At 47.3% G+C, this 19,982-nt stretch overlaps 1 protein-coding gene across 4 annotated transcripts in view; it reads left to right on the top strand.

The window, feature by feature from the left end:
• PLD5 (phospholipase D family member 5) overlaps positions 1-19,982 on the top strand; it is a 396,011-nt gene that overhangs the window by 283,600 nt on the left and 92,429 nt on the right. The gene's annotated exons all lie outside the window — the stretch shown is intronic.

The following is a 19,982-nucleotide window of genomic DNA, read 5'->3' as shown; positions in this document are numbered from 1 at the left end:
GGTAACAGGGTGTTGGTACGGTCGGCTTCCAGCTGATTCACCATTTGCCTCCCAGTTTCCACCATTGTCCTGTTTTTCTTCTTAAAATGCTACCCTTCGGGCACGCAAATTCTGTTCTTCCATTTTTCCGGTGGAGGCAGCTGTAAAAGTAGCCAACGGGCAAACCAAATACTGAAATAAAGTACTAATACTTCCCTCACCAGGAAACAGACAGTGTAGAGCCCAAGTACAACTGAACTAAGGTGGATTTTCTTAGTTTTGTGTTTAAAGGATAGTCAGGGTCATCCAGTCTCGAAGCTCAACTGTTGTTTCTGAGAAGATGGCCTCACCCCAGCAAGAAGGAACACTGAAGAAAGTTTCCCAGTCAGTTTTGGGAGAAGTCACCATCCAAGATTGACAAAACATCCTTTATTTTATATTTGCTTAGGAATTTGAAGGTGCTTCCTACTGATATAAAAATGATTCTGAACAAAGTAATAGTATTGATTAGCAATCTTGACAGTAATAACTCTCGAATATTATACACCAGGTGCTCTGCTAAGCCATTTAAGTAGATTACTTAAGTCTCACGGTGATCCTATGACGGAAAAAGATTTCTGTTCCTGTTTTGAAGATAAATAGACCTGCGCCCAGAATTGAATTTTGGTATTAAAATTTTTAGGCCGTTCCTTTGAGTATTAATTCTGATATGAACAATATAAATTTTGATTTAGTAGATCTCATGTCTGATGGCCCTTCAAACGTGGAGAGAAAAAATATGGATTAGGGGCACCTGGGTGGCTCCGTTGGTTAAGGGTCCGACTCTGGATATTGGCTCAGGTCACAACCTCAGGGTCCTGAGATCCAGCCCTGCATTGGGCTAGATGCGAGGTTGGAGCCTGCTTGGGATTCTCTCTTCCTCCACCCCTACCTGCTACCTCCCATGTGTGTGCCCATCCTCTCTCTGTGTCTCTTAAAAAAAAACACCAAAAAAACTAATTAATTAAATAAAAAATATGGATTACAGCAACTTCGGCTGTATAGAAACAAGAAATAAGGCAAGGATAGTATTATAGTCTGATTTATAGAAATATCTGAGTTCATCTTTTGCTAATCATTTTTTGCCCAGAAATTCTCAACTGAGCCTTTTATAATAAATAGATAAAATTAGTTCTGTAACAATATTGATTACATGTAAATTCTGCTGCTAAGCAATTTTTAACTTAAGAATCATTTGCTTTTTTTTTTTTTTTGCTTCAGAAAAATGCACTTCCCCACCACCAAACTTTATTTCATTTGATATTAAGTGAAATTATCAGATAGGGTTTAAAGTTCTGTGAATTCCGTTTGAATAGTGTTTGAATAATTGAAGTTTAGTGACATTTTTTCCAAATTTTTGAGTAAATTATCTTTCTAATTTTCTCAGACAGGTGTTTCCCTAAAATATTCATGTGTTGGTGTCCCTCCTTAAGGCTTACTCCCTTGTCTGATTTTTGCTGTTTGTTCCGTAGAAAAGTAGGTCGATCTTTTAAATATTCACTTTTTACCCGTGTCGTCATTTAGACATGGATCCTCATCGTGAAATGTGACACTTTCCCTGCTTTAAATATGGTAAACGCAGATGAAGGCGGGGCTGCATGAGTCCAGAGAAGACTCGAAACCATCCCCGATCTCTGCTTGTGTAGCCATTCTGCAGGCGTAGCTGGTTTCCCTTCCCCAGCACAGAAGACTCGAGTTGCTCACGAGTCAGAGGACCAAGCGCAGAAGTGCCAGGGCCCGGCTCTCTGTTAAACAGCTAGCCAGGCTCCTTGGCTAAGGGTCAACCAGCTCCTTGCGATTCGTTTACTGTCCTCTGTAAGGAGAATTACCACCTCTCCATTACGCCATGTGTGACCCGGCCCTCCGGATCTGTCCCTCCAACCCCGTCCCACGGCTGGCTTGGGCTCAGCTCGTAAGCCATGGAATGAGGGAGAATAAACAGTGGACTCCTGAGATTGTCTCCTTCAGAGGATCTGCCCAGCTAGAGCAGCAGAGTTTCCTTTTGAAAACACAAATCTATATCATGATGCTTCTTCAGGATGGAGTAAGTGTAAAGCAGGAATAAAAAATAAACTAATTTTATGATCCGTCCTCAATTCAGAAAGGAAGCCATGATAAAAATGCTCTGTACTCTGTTAAATAACAGAAATTCAACCGAGTCATTTCAGAGATCAAATTGGCTTTATTCAGCAGTTGGCAAGTCGGGCGGCGTCCTACCTAGCAACAGAAAGGAGCTCTGCCAGGCTGAAGAAAAGAAAAGGTTTTTAAAGTGGAAAGAGGGCGGAAAAGGTGATTATGGGCAAAGAATGAATTGTTGTAGGCCAGCTCGCCTTCCTAAGGGAAACGGGAGAGATCCATCCAGTGGAGTACTTCACTGAGTGCGGATGGGTAATTCCGTGGAAACTGTTTAATGTTACGTTCCAGGGTGGGTGAAACTGCAGTTAGGTTTGATATTAAGTCTTGGTTCACTAACATGGGATTTAACATAAGTGACTCCATTTGGGGCCTGCTGCCTCCTTTTTAACAATTCCAGACTTGCCCATGAAGAGAGGGCAGGCGAAGGGTCATGCCCGCCTGCGGTCTGTGGAAACAGGCCTTGGAGGAGAACACCCTCGGGCAGGCTGGAGTAGAGGCTGCAGGCCGGAATGCAATGTACACGTTGGTGATGAATGTTTAAGCCATCGGTGATTTCAGGGCACATGGACTTCTTTTGCGGAAATCTGCATTCTTGGCCTGGCTGTAAATTCAGTAACAGGTTAAGCTCCGTGGGGACCAGGGAACCGGGAGGAGGTGAGTGGAAGAATTCTTTGTGTCATTTTTCCCAAGAGGCTCCTGTGCATGTGCTGGGCTCTGGGCTAAGAGCTTCGTACGGCTGTCTTCAGTCGTCATCTTCCAAATGAAGATAATACTGGAAAAATAACAACAGAACAGATTCTGTTCTGCTGCTCCTCTCTCGTAACCCAGGAAAACACTCCCTAACCCATGTAGGAATTAGGCAGTTGGAGATGCGTTTCCCTTTAGATGGACGGTCCAGTTGGTCGAGTCTGTATCTTTTATCCGTTCTTCGCAGTCTGGGACGCAGGTGGGCGTCAGCACAAAGTTGCCATTTGCTGCCAAACAAACACTTAAAAATTAAACTAAATCCTATTCCTCTCTCTCGACACTCTTTCCCATTTTCCTCTCAGCAGAAGCTATATTCTCTGATGGGGGCGGAGAGGCGCCAGGCTGGTGGGGGGCACAGGGTTTCAGACTCTTCTGGGAGAGCATTTAGCACCTTTCAGCTCCCCGCATCTGTGTGTCAGCTGTGACTAGGACTGAAGACCTCCTTCAGCACCCGCCCCTCTGTCGCCTACTGTGTCCACTGTCCCCCGTAGTGCTCAGAACTTGGCATCACGCTGCCGCACTTAACATCCACCTGGAATTAGTTTGCTTTTCACCCGTGCTCGACTGTGTGGGATTTTTCTTGGTCTGCCTCGGCGTGGCATAAAACCCTGCTCAGCGGGACCCGTGCATGAGAGCGGATTTTCATTTGAGCAGAGTTGTGTGTGAGGCAAACAATTACGGGAAGAATTACAACACATTTTCCAAGTGTCGGTGTCAACCCATCTCATCAGTTCTGTGTGTTGTGAAGCTTCCTGTGCAAGCAGGTTGCCAGTACCCACTCTTGCCTTCACTGTGTGGTTAAGTAGGAGAAATAGTACTAGTGCTGATAAAAGCCTCAGTGTATTGAGGGTTTTCTCTGTACTAGGCATTCTTCTGAGCATTTAAGGAATATGAACGTTCTTAATTTTCACGGTAACCCTTCCTTGCAAATACTATTATTGCTTTGTTTTACAAAGGCAGAAACTGAGGGACAAAGAAGTGATTTACTCCTTCCCGGAGGTAGTAAAGCCAGAATTCATACCCAGACAATCTTTCTCTAAATCCCTCACTCTGATTTCACTGCTAATCATTAAAAAAAAAAAAAAATAGTAACATCACATTGATGAAAAATCATTTTCTTCCGTGCTCTAGCCGGGATGCTAAGCTATAGAGTCCATCTCCCTAGCTCTTTTCTTTAAGAAGAGCTAACAACACTGTTCACCAAGAAACCCTTCCCTCACTCACATCTCTCTGATCGCACACCCATGATGACACGACGGCCACAGATGGACAGGTGTTCCTTGGTACCCGAGTTCTGCAAAGTCTCTTAAGCTCGGGGTTGGAATTCAAAGTCTAGGGAGTCACTATGAATGCTTCTCTATTCGTCTCGTCCCAAGGTTCCGGGTGCTCCCCTAGAATCCGCCGCCACAGGGAATCCTGTAGGAGTAAAGAGAACAACCCCGTAGGCTTTCTGACACAGGGGTCTGGATTTGGGAGTCTCAGGGACGCCTAAAACCACCACTGTGGGTGGGGGGCAGGGAAATGCCAAATACAGTGCCCGCAAAGCAAACAAAAGACTAACTAGTGTGCGGAGTAGAAAGAAAAGGGCATGGCAGCCTCCAGACCACACGGGGCTCAGAGGTGTGATGCTGAGCAGGGAGCAGCTGGGAGGGAAAATGTGAAAACCACGTTCGTAGAAATGTTACTTTTTTATTTTTCGGACATACCCTCTTAAACAAATACTAGCCTGGAGTTCAAAGCAAGGTTCCATAGGTTTGTTGGTCCAAGAATCCAGCAACTCTGGAGGGAGACTAATTTTTTAAATATTTGCAAATACAGGGCACCTGGATGGCTCAGTAGGTGAAGCGTCTGCCATCAGCTCAGGTCATGATCTCAGAGTCCTGGGATCGAGTCCCAAGTAAGGCTCCTTGCTCAGTGGGGAGTCTGCTTCTCCCTCTCCCTCTGCCTGCTGCTCCCCCTGCTTGTACTCATTCTCCCTGACAAAGTCTTTAAAAAATATATTTGCAAATGTAATTAGAGCGAACAGGAATAGGCCTGTTTAAACTCTGTTAATATGTACTCTAATCTTAGTCCACCTTTGTTCTGAGAAGACCTAAATACGGGTACGTTGGCATGGACGGGCTCTCATGGGGGGCACGAGCCCCGTGACTGTGACCGTGCTGGCTGTGAGACTGTTGCTGACCCGCCTGGGGTGGTGGTTCAGCAGTGCCGTGCACCTAGACCTGTCCCTGTCCCGGAGCTCAGGTGGGAGAGCAGACCTGGCCCAGGATCTGCCTGGAGTCCAGGATCACTGAGGCTGTTAATCTCGCAGCTGGTAGTTAACTCACAGGAGAATGAGTCTAGTGTTCCTCAGGATGTGTCTTAGGAAATGCTATTCACTGTGGACTCTAACAGGTAGAAACTGTGGTTCGTTTGTTTGTTTTAAGATTTTTATTTATTTATTTCTCAGAGAGAGGGGGGGCACAAGTGGGGAGGGGAGGTGCTGGTCAGTCGCCCACGACCCCACATCGCTTCCATCAGGTTTTAGGACTCGGGCAAACGCTCTTTTCAGCACATGTGCTGCCTTAAGAAACATATGTGATTCCAGAGCTGGTAATTGTAGGTTCTGTCTCCTTAGCAACAGAACGACTGGACAATTGGCAGACCAGGGCTTACTAGGAAAGATAATTGACCGGAATTGTTGCATGTCTATTCAGAGATCCGCACTAAACACATAAACTGGCAAAAAGTCTATAATCCAGCCTGAAAACCAAAATATTTCAGCTGTCTTCAAGGGAAAATGACCATCCAGGATATTTGCCAAGCGAGGCCAACAGCATCATTTGCGGGACCCGGTACCAAATGAAAATGGGGGCCTCGTGTTACGGAACGATCAAGAACCTCGGGATGGCGAGAGCAGAGCCAGGATGCCAAGCGTGGGGTCCCTGTAAGTCAGGTGCTCTGCATTCCACAGCCAGATGCCAGGAACCCAGGTGCTGAGGAAGGAGGGTCGGCAACAGGTACTGTGGGGACCCAGGAAGCAGAAAATCCCCGCTGAGTAAACAGTGGAGACCACAGTGAGATGCTGGGATCTGATCTGAGCCTGGAGTGGTAAGGGAGCCGAGGAGAGAGAGGATGGATTCTGGGCGCAAAGAGCCAGAGCTGGGAGCAAGTATGGTGTGTCAGAAGGTCTGTGATCAGTTTCTTGCTGACCAGCACGTTCCAGCCGCAGAGCCCTTGGATGCAAAGCTAGGAAAGACCTGGATAAGCCCGGGAAGGCCTGTGCGTGCCCAGCACGGGGTGGGGGTGGGGGAGTGCGGATGGAGTCCTGCAGGCTACAGGGGACACTGAGGCTCGTGACAAGGGCCAGGACCTGGCAGCTCTGGAAGAAATCTCCACGAAGGGTGTGCATTGAGGGAAGAGGAGAGTGGGGAGACAGCCTGTGGCCAAGACGAAAGACAGGAGAGACTTGGGTAAGAGTCTCTTGACTCTTGACTGTGTCAAGTTGATGCCCTGTTGTTTCGTCAAACAGCCTAGATACTGCTGTGAAGGCATTTTTGAGGCCTGATTAACATTTAAATCGGTAGTCTTAAGCAAAGCAGCTTACGCTCCATACTGAGGGTTGGTCTTATTCAACCAGCAGCAGATCGGAAGAGCAGATCTTTGAGGTTTCTAGATGGAAGGAATTTGGTCCCAAGTCAGCAACATAGCAGCCTGAGTTCCCAGCCTGCCAGCTTGCCCTGTGGATGTCCGACTCACCGGCCCCTATGATCAGAAGCCAATTCCTGAAAATAAATGTGTGTGTGTGTGTGTGTGTATTTATATATCCCTATTGGTTTTGTTTCTCTGGAGTGCACCGATTAGTACAGACAGTGACTGAGAGCTAGAAGGAAATGGAATAGAGAGACCTGGCAAAGCTGTGTCGTAGTGACTGGCAGGCCATAAGGAATGAGCCAGAAGGCACAGTGGGCATGTTTCCAGTCCCTGAGCTGGGCCCATCAGAGAAGGACCAACCTGTCGACAGAAATGGGGGACATCAGGAGAAAGGGGCAGTTCTGAAGTCCAGTGGGCATTTGGAAAAATGGCCAAGAGGTTGGCTGATACTGATGCTTTTTATCTAATAGTGATGTTTCTTTACTGCCCCAAACCTACGGATCTCATCTGTAGCTACAATTTCCTGACAATGACTGCTGGGTAGAATATTGACGGGAGTCACACTCCCTGTGTGCACCCAGCCGGGTCACTCTTTTCAAGTCTCCCTAAGGTTAAGGTTGTGTCCTGACATTAAGAATGAGAAAGAGCACTTTAAAGTGTCTTTGGTTGTGGCTTCTGTCCCCTTTCCTTTCAGTTAAAAGGACAAAGGGCAGAGGCGGACCTTGAAGACCCAGTGGGCGTGCCAGTGGCCGGAGGAGTGCTCTGTCCTGTAGCGGGTCTCCTCATCCCCATTCAGGGCTCGCCCCACGCCTACATCTTCCCCAGAATTTATGAGTTTCTAAGGACATGTTCAGCTCCCAGGGAAGTAGTGCACTGGTAATACAGGTAACGAGATGTCAGAAGCAAAACAGAAATGAACCAAAGCGGAAGGCAACTCAAGTGGAAATGCAATAGAGAATAATTAATAATCCTTCAGCAATGCAAATGGAGGCCAACAAAGGATTAATCCTGCAGGGGTTGATTCAGATTACCGGGCAGTTTTGGGGCAGTTGCGTCTGAAGTAAATGAGCGAGTGGGAGGCCCAGGGTGTTACAAAGGAACTGTATTAGCAGACCACGATGGCAGCGGCAAAGTCATGCTTATCTGCTGCAGGTTTTCACGCACTGGTTTGGCAGGTGGTATTGTTCCAAGGAGGCGTAAGCAGGAAATGTCTTTTCTAGGCTCCCTTGGGAGACATTCTTACAAACCAGTCTGCTGCCTGTGGCGAATGGGCTCCGCTTGTGTAATTCCGTGAAGAAATACGAGCATCCTTTGCCCTCTCCTGCTTGCCTTTGCCATGCTGGGGCTTCGTAGGTCTTTCCTGAGTGAAACGTACCATGTCCCTGTGTCCCTCCAGCCCTACTTCCTGAGTAAATATGCTCTTTTTTGGTCTTAAAAAAAAAAAATTTTAGTTTAGAGAGAGAGAGAGCATGAGCAGGAGGGGTAGAAGGAGAGAGACAGAGAATCCCAAACAGACTCTACCCTGAGCTTGGAGCCCAACGCGGGGCTCGATCTCAGGACCCGAGATCACAACCTGCGCCAGAAGCGAGAGTCAGAGGCTTCACTGACTGCACCGCAACCCCCAGGCACTCCTGAGTAAACGTGTTCTAACCGGCATGATAGTCTGAGAGCTCCATCATGGCCGCTTACATGACATGTCTCAAGGTCTTTATCCTGGCCACTGTTTTTTGTTTTTTGGGTTTTTTTAATTATTAATTTTTTATTTTTGTAGATCGAATCCCATTTGGTTAAGTTCCCTCTTAAAATATGATTGCCAGAATTCAGTACAATACTTCAAAAGTCACCTCCCCATGTGGACTTTGGCTTATTGTCATATGAGCATTTTCCCTGAAAACAGGCTAAATCTAGACTCACAGGTTTGTAGGATTTGTTATTTTTGTGGTTTCAAGTTCCTTGCCTCCCAAGACAGCATAGTGGTTGGAGTCAGAAATGACTTGACAGTGAATTTTCTTTCTACCTTTTACCAGTAGATGACCCTCTTTTTTGTTTCCCTGAGCTTTAATTTCTGTATCTCTATGATTAGACCAATAATATGAACCTCATATCATTGTTAGGAATGGAATAGGATGTTCTGCCTTGGAGCTCAGGACAAGCACACTTTTTCCTCCTCCTAAGTTACCTAGAACAAGGTCAAGGGAAAGCCAGAGGCACTGGTGGTTGTTTATGATCTTCGGCAAAGATTTCATAAATCTCCAAAGCATGCAGCCTCATTAACAATACAGGGACGTGGGGGGTGAGTACTGAGGGGCACAGGTGAGGGGTTATTGTTCTATATCCTGTGCTATATCAACGTTATCAGCAGTGGTAAAAGACACAGAGGGTGGTCAGCCAGATTTACACATAGTGCAAGTCTGGGAGACCTAGCTAAAACCGTGGTTTTCAGAAACCAGATGTGAAGAGATTTTAGCTAGTTAATCAGATTGGTGCTAATGAGGGGACATTGAGCAGGGGTGTGAAAGTAAATGCAGACCACCCAGTGAAAATAAGCAGAAGCTGTTTATTCAGAGTGAGCTACAGGGAGGGGGCGCCGGGGGAAGCCCGTCACTGCCAAGGCTTTTGGTAGAGACTTAAAGGCAGGTGGCAAGGGTAGGGGGTGCTTTGTAGCGGGAGGGGGAAGGTGGCAGGTGTGCCTGGCTGCAGGGGGCGGTAGCGGGACTAGGATGTGCTGTGCTATGGATCGTTAGGGATGTGTCTTTGGCTTCCTCTGGTTGATCCTGAATGGAGAGTGGGCAAAATGAGATCAACTACAGCATTACTAACCAAGTCTGGGCCATTTTGGAGCCAACTGCTCCAGGAGTTAGGGTTCGACTTTGGGGCTGGCTGCTGCATGTCGTGTGTCAGAGATCTGTTCTTACATGTGCTCTGTCCAGGGGACCGTTTGTATGTTCAGTCTCTGAAAAAGCCCTCTCCCGCCCTCTGCCTGCCTGCAGGAGATTTTTAGAATCCTGAACGGGTGTCTGGGAGCCAGTTCTTAGGGATGGGGGTCTCTCGACTGTGGGTTAATACAGGAAATTCCAGCACCAACGTCCGTGCCCGGCACCATAGTCAGTGCTTAAAATTGTTTTGTCCCATAAATGCATGAACTAGCAAGCGAGAGTGTGTTCAGGAACCACATGAGGCTTAAAGCTGTTTCATGTGAGAACCAGGATCCAAGACTGGGAAAGGGCTTATGTCAGCGTGAACGAGAAGTGTCTCACACTGGAGTGTTTCAGCAACAGACAGGCCAGCCCCCTGAGCGTGTTAGCTCCCTGTCGTGGGCAGGGGCTAAATGGTAACCTCTCTGGGATTCAGTGGAGGGAATGTTCTGGAAGCTGTGAATGGTGTGCCATCCCCGGACCACGTGTTTAAGGGCAGGAAGAGAGGGTGAGGGTAAACATTGTCTCTGGTCTCTTCACCACGACTGACACATTGTGAGCTCGGTGAGCGTGAGCGAACGTCGTCTTTGTCCTCATTACCTCACACAACTCACGGCACACGACGCCTCCGCTTGCCCATTTGACTCCGGGGCCCCAGCACAGGTGTGGGCACCCCTAGGGGCCTGGCCACACCCTCCCTCCGCATGTCGCGCTTGTGATAGAACAGTGTCCTACCCCCAAACCTGGCTCACAACGACCCAGTCGAATTTCTGATATCGCCCCTCAGGGTGGGTAAAAATACACTATGTGTTACGACAGGCTTTGTGTGCAGAAAAATACCACTTGAAACCATGGAGTTTTGTTCTGTTTTTAATATTGAGGTAAAACTCTAACTGGCAAAGCTTGTTGAATACATACCTCCAGATTCTGTTTCCGTTAGCAAAACTTGATTAAAAATGTTTCACTGGGTTTCTTTGAGGGCTTAGTCAGACCTAAGAAATGCATTGATTTTAACAACTATATTTAAAAAGACTCATTTAGGTGAATTTTATTGTCTCTTTTTTTTTTTTTTTTTTTTTACTTCATGGCTTTCATATTTTAATTGGAAGAAATTGGAATGTATTATCTTGATACAATGACTTTCAAGAATACTCCTCACACCCATAAATCATTCTGCATACTTCAACTGTTACAGCTCAAGCATCTTTTATTATAATGGGCTGTCACTTCAGTCCTTTATTGTTGAACTCACCAAAATGTAACTGTCATATTCGTAAAAAGCTTTCCTGAAGTTTAATTGCCCCTGGAAACTACATGTAGAAAATTAGCTCCATTGCCTTGCCGCCCTTATCCAATGACCTGCTTAACCTCCTACCCCCACACTGCGAAACTGCTTCTCTCTTGTCATAGCCAAAGTTGAATGTACCATATTCGGACCTTAAGAACAGCCTCAAAATACTCCTCCACTTCTGAATTAATTGCCTACAGTATGGGATATGTTTGTTCTGGAAATGGTGGGTCTGAATGTTATTCTCAGAGGCCCGTGGGAGAACTCATGCTTCACAGTAAAGCAAAATTGAGATAAACCAAACCTATAGATTCAAATGTTAATAGTTTTCCAGCTTTCAACAGAGCTTTCTGGGCTTTTTTCTTAAATTTTTTAAAGAGAGAGAGAGCAGGGGAGGGGCAGAGGGAGAGAGAGCGTCTCAAGCGGACCCTGACCCAGGGTTTCGATCCCAAGACCCTGAGGTCAGGACCTGAGCTGAAATGAAAAGTTGAACAATTAACTGACTAAACCACCCAGGTGCCCCCAGACCTTTATACCTTTTAAAAATTTCCCTTTGATTTCTTCACTCCTCACAGCCATGCTGTGAGCTCACGGATTTAGAAACTTCGTTTCCAGACCAGGAAACTGTTTCTGAGAGGCCAGTTAAAAAATGTTCTGAAATTTTTCTGTCAGTTAACAGCAGAGTTAGGACTGGAACCTAAACCTCTGGTTTCTGGAACACTCTTTTTCCATGGCATGCTCTTTTTCTTACTTAATAATTGTCTGAGTCAGTGGTCCAAACAGAGCACATTTACGGTGATATCCCAGAGACCTAGAAACTGGATACCTGAGAGCCTTCTCTAACTGGAGTACAGCCAACACCTAGGGAACATACATAAAGACCCTACGTGGCCTTTTCCTTCCTAGAACACCCCTTTGGCCTTGTGACAGATCTGTTCGATCTTAGGTTCACCACGGGTCTGATTAACGTCCAAGCTGTGGCCAGTTAGAAGTCACAAGTCTGAGAACACCAACGGCTCAGACAAATGAGAACTGTCCTTGGGGCAGGAGTGAACACTGACCATTCAAAGCAACACACAGGGGCGCCTGTCAGTCAGTTAAGCTTCCGACTGGACTCTTGGTTTCAGCTCAGATCATGATCTCAGGGTTGTGAGATCAAGCCACACGTTGGGCTCCAAGTTCAGCACGGAGTCTGCTTGTCCCTCTCCCCCTATTCCTACCCCCCATTTCCATGCTCGCTCGCAGGCTCTCTCTCTCTCAAAGAAGGAAAGAAAGAAATGTTTTAAAAATAATAATAAAATAAGTAAAGAAAAATAAAAGCAAGACATAGATTTGAAATTCCTAGTCCTCATGAACCAATCAGTCTAAGCCAGTCACGCATGCCTCTCAGCCAGCTCCGGTGGCCCTGGGCTTTCAGAATGACCTCGGCTTTCCCTTTAGGAAGTGGGAGAACTGTCCATTCACTGTTTCCCATTCCAGACATAAGAAGTATGCTTCCACTTCGTGCAGAGCTATCTGTCTGTCTGTGTGTCAGAATGGTGGAAGGCGTCATCTCCGGTGTTCAGCTCCCAGCTCTGGGCAGCTGGGACCTCAATACCAGAGCTGACCCATAGATCTATCCTGTAAGCCACTAATGAGAGCCATGGGTGTAATTTAAAATTTTCTAGTAAAAAAAAAAAAAAAAAACAGAGAAAAGTCAAATTGACATTAGTATATTTTATGAATCTCAAATTCCCTAAATATGATGATTTCAACATGTCATTAATGTGAAATATTAATAGTGAGATATGTTTACCTTCCTTGTCATGAGTCTTCAGGAACCAGTGGACACTTTACGTCCACAGCACGTCTCCGCTCGCCTTGCCCAGACTTCAGTGCCTGCTAACCACACGGCACCACTGGCAGTCTGGGCAGTTAGCCTGGGTCTTAGAGCATCTCTCTTGAATTAGGAAGAAGACTGGTTTTTCTAACTTAATCACAAGCCTACAGAACTAAGGTGTTCATGCTGAAAAGCTAGTTTTGTATCAGCCAAACGAACCAGCCACAGCCACCTGGAAAGTCTGAGGGCCCAGGACTCCCCAGAGCGTCAGGACGATGAAGTGGAAGCCAAGTCCCTTTCCTTAAGGAGCTCACATTATACTAAGAAGATAAGCAAATGGGAAAATATTTTGAATACAGTTTGATGTGCGTTTAATTAACTGAGCCTGGAGGAGGGGTCATGGATGGCTCCCTGGAGGAGGTGACATTTGGGCTTGACCTGAAGGGTCCGTGGAGAGGAGTGACACCGCAGGTTCAGAGAAGATGTGCTTGCCCGCGTGGCTCTTACAGTGTCGCCTTGAGTAGAGGGAGGTGCTCGGGGTCTTGGGGGCCTCTGGTGTCACGCGGAGAAGGGTGGACTCAGTCTAAAGTCGTGCAGGAAATCTTCAGAGTTTCTAGGCAGAAGAGTGACAGCTGTGGGGACGTGGATGGGAGGCTTGAAGACTGGAGTCTGTTAGGGACCCCCCTGGGGAGACGGCTGCAGACGGGGTGGGGCAGGAGGGGCGCTGGAGAAGGTGCGTTCTTGAGCCAAGCCCTTGGCAATCAGGAGGGGCTGGAGGGGCCCCAGGCTCTCACCACGAGTCTCCACTTTGGGCTCCTTCTTGTCATGGGCCCCCAAGAGAAGCTTGAGGTTGAGTCAGGGGTCAGGAGTCAGATCAGCCCCTGTGTCTACTTAGAGGGTGTAACACTACCTGTTTCTATAAACAGGGACAGCCCTTAATATTAGCGGCATACATGAGCCAAAGGACACACAGCAGACTGTTCGCAGTGATGACCTCTGCAGAGGGAGCAGACATAGCAGAAGAAGGGCTTCAGCTCACTCTCTAGGGACACCCACATGCTCCAAAGTACTCCTTTGTGTTGAGTAAATATGCATATTCAAAGTGAGTGACATTCTAAAATATATTTAATTTTAATTCAATCGTAATTGCGTATGTCATAATAAGTGTTTATGTGTGTGTGTAGAGAGTTTGTAGAGATTATCCATCTGTCATTGCGTGACATGTCACATAGAACGGTAACCACCCAGCAAGGGGAAATATTTAAGTCCCGGATCCTGCATGTAGGGTCCATCATCAAAGACCTTCCTTGCTTCCAGTTGTAAGATGAGTGAGTTCTGGGGATGGAATGCACCGCAACCCCAAAATTGGGTACCCCAGTAATGGGTCCTTGATTAAAGGAGCGAGACTGATACAAAGCGAAGGTCAAAAAAAGCTTTATTCAACAATAGTATATACCTGAAAGCTGCCGAGACAGGGGTCTTGCAACAACAGAAAGTAAGTGTCTGAGGTGATGGATATGTTGATTAGCCTCATTAGGGTGATCATCTTTTAATATATACAGGTATCAGGTATCAAACCTTCGTTCTGTACGCCTTGAGCTACACAGTGGTGAAATGCCAATTACATTTCAGTAAAGCTAGAACAGGATCTTTCCGATTTCCGAAGCCCCTGGACCATAAATGCCCCACCATGCTGGCCAGGCCTGCCCCCAGGGATGTGGGTCATGAATGGCTTGGAGGCCGCCTGCCTTGCCTTCCAGCACCATTAACAGTGGGCAGCGTGAGAGTCGGAGTTTCCGTGATGCTTTCATGTATAAACACAGACATAATTTCTTTTCAGATTTGTTTACTAAGAAGATTTCAAAGATTGTATTTGTCTCCTATTAAAATGTGCAGGACAGATTAACATGAATACCCAAACAACAACAAAAATAGTACAAACCACTTTAATATTTTATAATTTTAATAGTATGGGGTGCCTGGGTGGCTCATTCAGTTAAGTGTCTGACTCTTGATTTCAGCTCAGGTCATGATCTCACGGTCCTGAAATCGAGCCTGATTTCAGAGCCATGTCGGGCTCTGCACTGGGCGTGGAGCCTGCTTAAGGGTCTTAAGGTTCTCTCTCCCTCTCCCTCTGTCCCCCCCCCCAACAAAACAATAATAATGTAATATTAGAATTACTATTCAAGAATATTGCATGTTATCCTCTACCTCAGGGCCTGTCTGGTTCTCATTTAACTTATCTCTGCCCTTCACCTTCACATGAACCGTTCCCATTCCTCTTCCTCTCTCTCAGCCCCTGACCTCGTTCACTTGGGTCTCAACCCAGTGTTAACTCTGGCCTTTCAGGCTTATTTACCCATTTCTAAACTTAAATTCTGAGCAAAACATAGGATCTAAAACAAGAGAGTTCGTCCTCTTCCCTTTACTTTCTATTCAGTGACCAGTCTTCTCGGAAGACTCTTTTCCTTGGGGAAGAAGCAGCCAGTCCCTCCCGAATCCCGCCTGGGTGTCTCTCTGGGTTGAGGTCTCTGGACGGAGGCCTCGTGAAATGCAGAGGCGCGTTCTCATGGAAAGGGCCGGGAAGCTGGCCCTGGATGCCTCTCCGTCTCTGAAATGCCTGCCAGACAATGTGAGAGATTGCGTCTATAACAGATGGAAAACACCATATTTAAGGCAGCCGTAATGTTTTTATTTTCAAGTTATTTTTAGTTGGCATTGTCAGTTTCTTGGTGTCAGTTGGCATTTATACCCAGAACCAAGAAAAAAGAGACAGAAGTTGTCGGAGAGAAGACACGCCTCACCCGCTGGAACATAAGCACCAAAGTGGAAGAGGCTCGGGAACCAGGGGAAAGCCCCGGGACAGTTTCCTGGAGAAAGAAGTTCGTTTTGTGGTGCTGTCTTCTCAGGACCTTCTCACACCAGGAGTCGCACCGAGAACTCACCCAGGTGGGGGAAAGGAAAAACAGAATAACCCCTGATGCGGAACGCTGCTGTGCAGCGCTCCTCACCAATGACCAGCCTCTGCTTGCACACACCCCCAAGATGGGAGGCCCACTCCTGCCTAAGCTGATTTTACTGATGAATTTCTCATTTCCTTAGAAGAGTTTTCTTAAATGTGGCCCCAAATCTGCTTCCAAACCAACCATTCATCATTCCAAGTTCTAGAACAGACATTCTCACAGCCTCAAGAAAAATTCTGACATAATACACTACAGACCTTGTGAGCAGAGAACAGAGTGTGAGAACCCACATACTTGGGACCAGGCATTGCCAGGGTGTCTGGAGCGTGGGGCAGACAGAGGAGCTTTCATTCCCATCTGTGGGTGCCGGATCAGTACTGCCCTTGCAGAAGGGTGGCCTTGTGTCCCTAAGGCCAGAACTCGCGGCAGATGAGCATAGGGGCTATTTTTTGCTAAATGTTGAAGAGATTTATTTTGTGTTCTTATAAATACTTCCACGGCTTGTTAGCTCCTCCGAAGATAAAATGCAGATGAAATGCTTTTGCAGCAAATATCCTGACAATGAAGACATCTGAAGGCTAACTAGCCCTGTCTGTTCTCTATACTTTGTTTATAAAACACTTTCTTCCACATTAATTTACCTGATCCTCCTACTGCTGGTAATGAGACAGGGGCCTGTGTTACTGTCCTGAGGTCACAGATGTGTGACTGAGGTCCAGAAGCACGAAGTGATGAGCCCGAGTATGTCCTCGAAGTGGGTCCCTGGAAGAGGCTGTTCTGCTCGCCTGAGTCTCCTCCAGAAGGACCCTGGTGTTCCTCACCCAGGCGACACCCTAATGAATGGCTCCAAGAATAATGATTATCAAACATTTCATGGTGAATGAGCAATGAAGCAAATGCTTCCTTTGGTCCCAGTCCCAGAAGCCAGTGATGTGTCGTGTCCCCGGCTGTGTCTGTCCGCAAGGTGGGCCCCTCCATGGGGACACGGCCCTGCCCATGGCTGTCCTCCTTCGCTGAGGTTTTTCTCACTCGTCAGCAGTGAGGGACGCAGCCGAAAGAGCCTCTTGAATTCTCAGACTCTCCCAGAGTGATGGGGAGAGTCTGAGATGTTGTCTGAGGCCTCCCAGAAGAGCGAAGAGTGAACAGTTACTCTACTTTCCTCTCCATTACCTTAGTTCATTTGCTCCCTCATTTCATCTAGACCATTACCAGGCATTGGAAATAAAAATAGACCAAGGGGAAAAAAAAAAAACCTGCCTTCAGCAAGCATACAGTCTGAGGGGAGAGTCAGCCTACAGATCAAGTGAGCAAAGAAATAGAGTCATTACAGTGTAGGGTGCTGAGTGCAGCACAGAGGGTGTTGTGACAGATGACAACGGGAGGAAGGTGTCGGGGACAGAGAATTCCTGGAAGCATCCATGATTGGCAGGAAGCCTGGAGAACTTCCCGGGCTGGGCTATGGAAGAGCCATGGACTAGACCCCGGACAGATGCTGGCGGGGGTGGGGCAGGAGGGACCCAGGGCACTCCCTCTTCCAGATTCTCTTACCCCCGTGAGACTCCGTGGTCCTCGCATCCCTCCTTCCTGCTCACGGGCTCCGCCATCTTCAGTATCACAAGCAACCCACTGGCCTGCGTCCATTTCATAGCCCAGAATCTCACTGCCCTCGGCCACCTGCCATGGCTGGGATGTCACGCCCGCTGCCTCGGCTGTCATCTTGGCTCTGGGCAGTGCCGCTTACGGCTGAGCGCCTCCAGCTTCGGAGCCCTCGCTGACTGAGCTCGGATCTGCAAGCACACACCTCTACCCTGTGTGTATGCCACCGTGAGGCCTTATCTCGGACTCCCAGCACAATGGGGCTGCATGCGCTCCTGCCCGAGCTCTCATTCCTGATCCCCCCATTCCTCTGTAGCGCGTTGCTGTCCGGCCACTTCACAGCCACTTCACCTCAAGCTGCAGCCGCCGGTAACTTCTCTCCCTCTTCCCTTGGCGCGCAGCCAGCTGATGGCCAGCGGAGGAAGAGGCGGGCTTCACGCTTGCCACCCGCACAGTCATTGTTCCGTTGACAGGGACTCCGGGGCGAGCGCTCAGTGGTCTTTCCTGGGACTCATCAGTGCACAGTGGCCTCTTCCTGCTTCTGGCTCTGCCCCATTGCCATTAATCCCTACCTTTACCCGAGGTTCATTTTCCTAAATTAATCGTACCCCTTCCGCACTCAGACATCCCCGGCGACTCTCCTCAGCTGACAGTCGAAGCTCTTCTCAACCCTCACCTCCATGCATCTTTCTAACCACAACATCCATTACCGCATACACCAGCCCCACACCAGGCACACACCAGCCACACAGCGTGACTGTTCCTGGGCAGGATCCCCATTTCTCTTCTCTGTGTCTCTGCAAACACTCTTCCCTCTGGAAGGGGGAATGCGCTCCCCTCTCATGCTGCCTGGGGGCATTTCTACCCATGGGGTGCTCAGAGATGTCAACAGTGGCTAAGAAGGGAAGAAAGGCAGTAAACAGGAATGTAGTAATGGAACACTGTACAATAAATGAGCTCCGTGCACTTAATGAAACACCAGGAAGGCATTTAATATTTAATGACAAAAAGTGAGTTTCAAAATTCTATATGCAGAAGTATATATATACACATATATAATGTGCATATATAAATAGTGTATACCTATGTATGGCATATTAACAGGGTATAAATCAGTTATGAACTTGCTCACCGCAAACAACAATAACCACGCTGGCTGGAATGGCCCCCAGCTTGGGTGTTTCACGCAGCAAAAAGGCCACGAGCAAACAGCCGAGGCCTGACACGTGCCTCCGTGAAGCCATCAAGGACCTGATTCTCTCGGCCCTTATTCTCCTGTTTGAGGCATCATGGTCAAAAGGCTGCTGAGACCTGTATCTCTCTTCTATTGCATTCTGGAAAGCCACCAGTGGGAAGACGGGGGTACAAAGGCTGAGGGCAGAAGGGTTTCTCTCTCCAAGTTCAAGTCTTCATTTGGGTAGGGGAGCTCCCCAGGCCTTTCTGTTGTATCCCCTTGGCTCCCCATGGCCACCCCAGCTGGGGAGAAGGGGCTGCGGCTGGTTGTTGTTGCGTCAGACAATCCACAAGTATTTGCTGTAGTGGATATGTCCTGGGGGATTAATTTAAATGTTGATTTTATTCTCCTTGGATACTAGGATAATATACATGTTACTTTGGCTTGAGTGAGAAATTAAAATTTTTAATAAGGAACTTTATCCTTCCTATTTTAGCATAGGTATCTTAAAGCCTTCATTGGAATACGTGAATAATATGCCTGTTCATGTGTTTGCCCCGAGTCACAGGGGCAAAGAACAGAGATCGGCTCTAGGGTTGGAAAACCATGCGTTCTGATCCCTTGTGCTGTCCGTGACTAAACTGCGTCATCTTTGAAAACCTCAGTGTCCTGGGCTGTGAATTGGTGATTCTACTGTTTTACGGGGCTTTGACAAAGATGACACAAACTTAAATGAGAACATAGAGAAAGGACGGAGTAGCTTTTTCTGTAGCTGGTTGTCTTTCTCCTTCCAAAATTCATAAAATGCATCTTTCTCGAGCTACCTCCATTTTGCAGCTCTTAGGTTACCTGCTTGCATAGTTTTTCCCTTCCCAGCTTTCCCTTGTGAAAGGCAGTGACCACACCTTTAAAACTGCATATTCCTTACAGAATACAGAGTAGTGCCTAGCACATAGCGTGTGACCAACCGGGGCATTAAAATTGTATTCGTATTTTCTTAAAACTACTTCACTTACACATCAGAGCATGACGGCCAAGAAACTGAGCCTATCGCTTCTTCCTCCGCACTCTGGGCTGTGATGTGGGTAATGGACTGGCACTGTTGTCAGGCACGTTTTTATGGGGAATCACTCTGAGTCGGGCTGACAGATGCTGGCCCTGTGATCGTCATCAAGAAGCCACAGGGCTCTGGGGTCTCCTGGAATACTGTCAACACCCCAAGCTGTGAGGCTTTTCCATTCTTTAGAAGGGGGGGGGGTAAGGAGGAGCATCTCAAGTTAAATTTAAAATGCCACCCTTAAAAATAAAAAAGCAGAAGCATATTCTTTTAATTTTCTTTAAGCAACCTAGCCAGCATAGCTTAAGAAGATGTAAAAGACGCCCATGAAAGTTGCAGTCGGGGGCGGCAAGAGACCCTTAACAGGACCAGGAGAATGATTCTGCCAAATAAAGTTTTCCTTCTATAATATCTCTGTGCCCCAGGCGAGCCTCTCGGAGCTGTCTTCTCCATGTTCTTGTCTTCTCTGAAAATAAAACAGAATCTAGTTTCTGGCCATCGAGAAAATAGCCACAGTTATTTCTTTGCCCTCCTCCCCCGCTCCGCACCGCCCCAAATGAGAACTATGAAAAGAACATGCAGTACTCACAGTTTGCTTTATTAATATTCCTGGTTATAATTCTCCTAAATATTACA

Source organism: Mustela putorius, unplaced genomic scaffold, assembly GCF_011764305.1.
Source record: "Mustela putorius furo isolate JIRA1106 unplaced genomic scaffold, ASM1176430v1.1 tig00000785_pilon_pilon_pilon, whole genome shotgun sequence".
Lineage (NCBI taxonomy): Eukaryota > Metazoa > Chordata > Mammalia > Carnivora > Mustelidae > Mustela > Mustela putorius.
The sequence above is the reverse complement of the archived record's forward strand: the minus strand, read 5'-3'. Positions and strand labels throughout refer to the sequence as shown.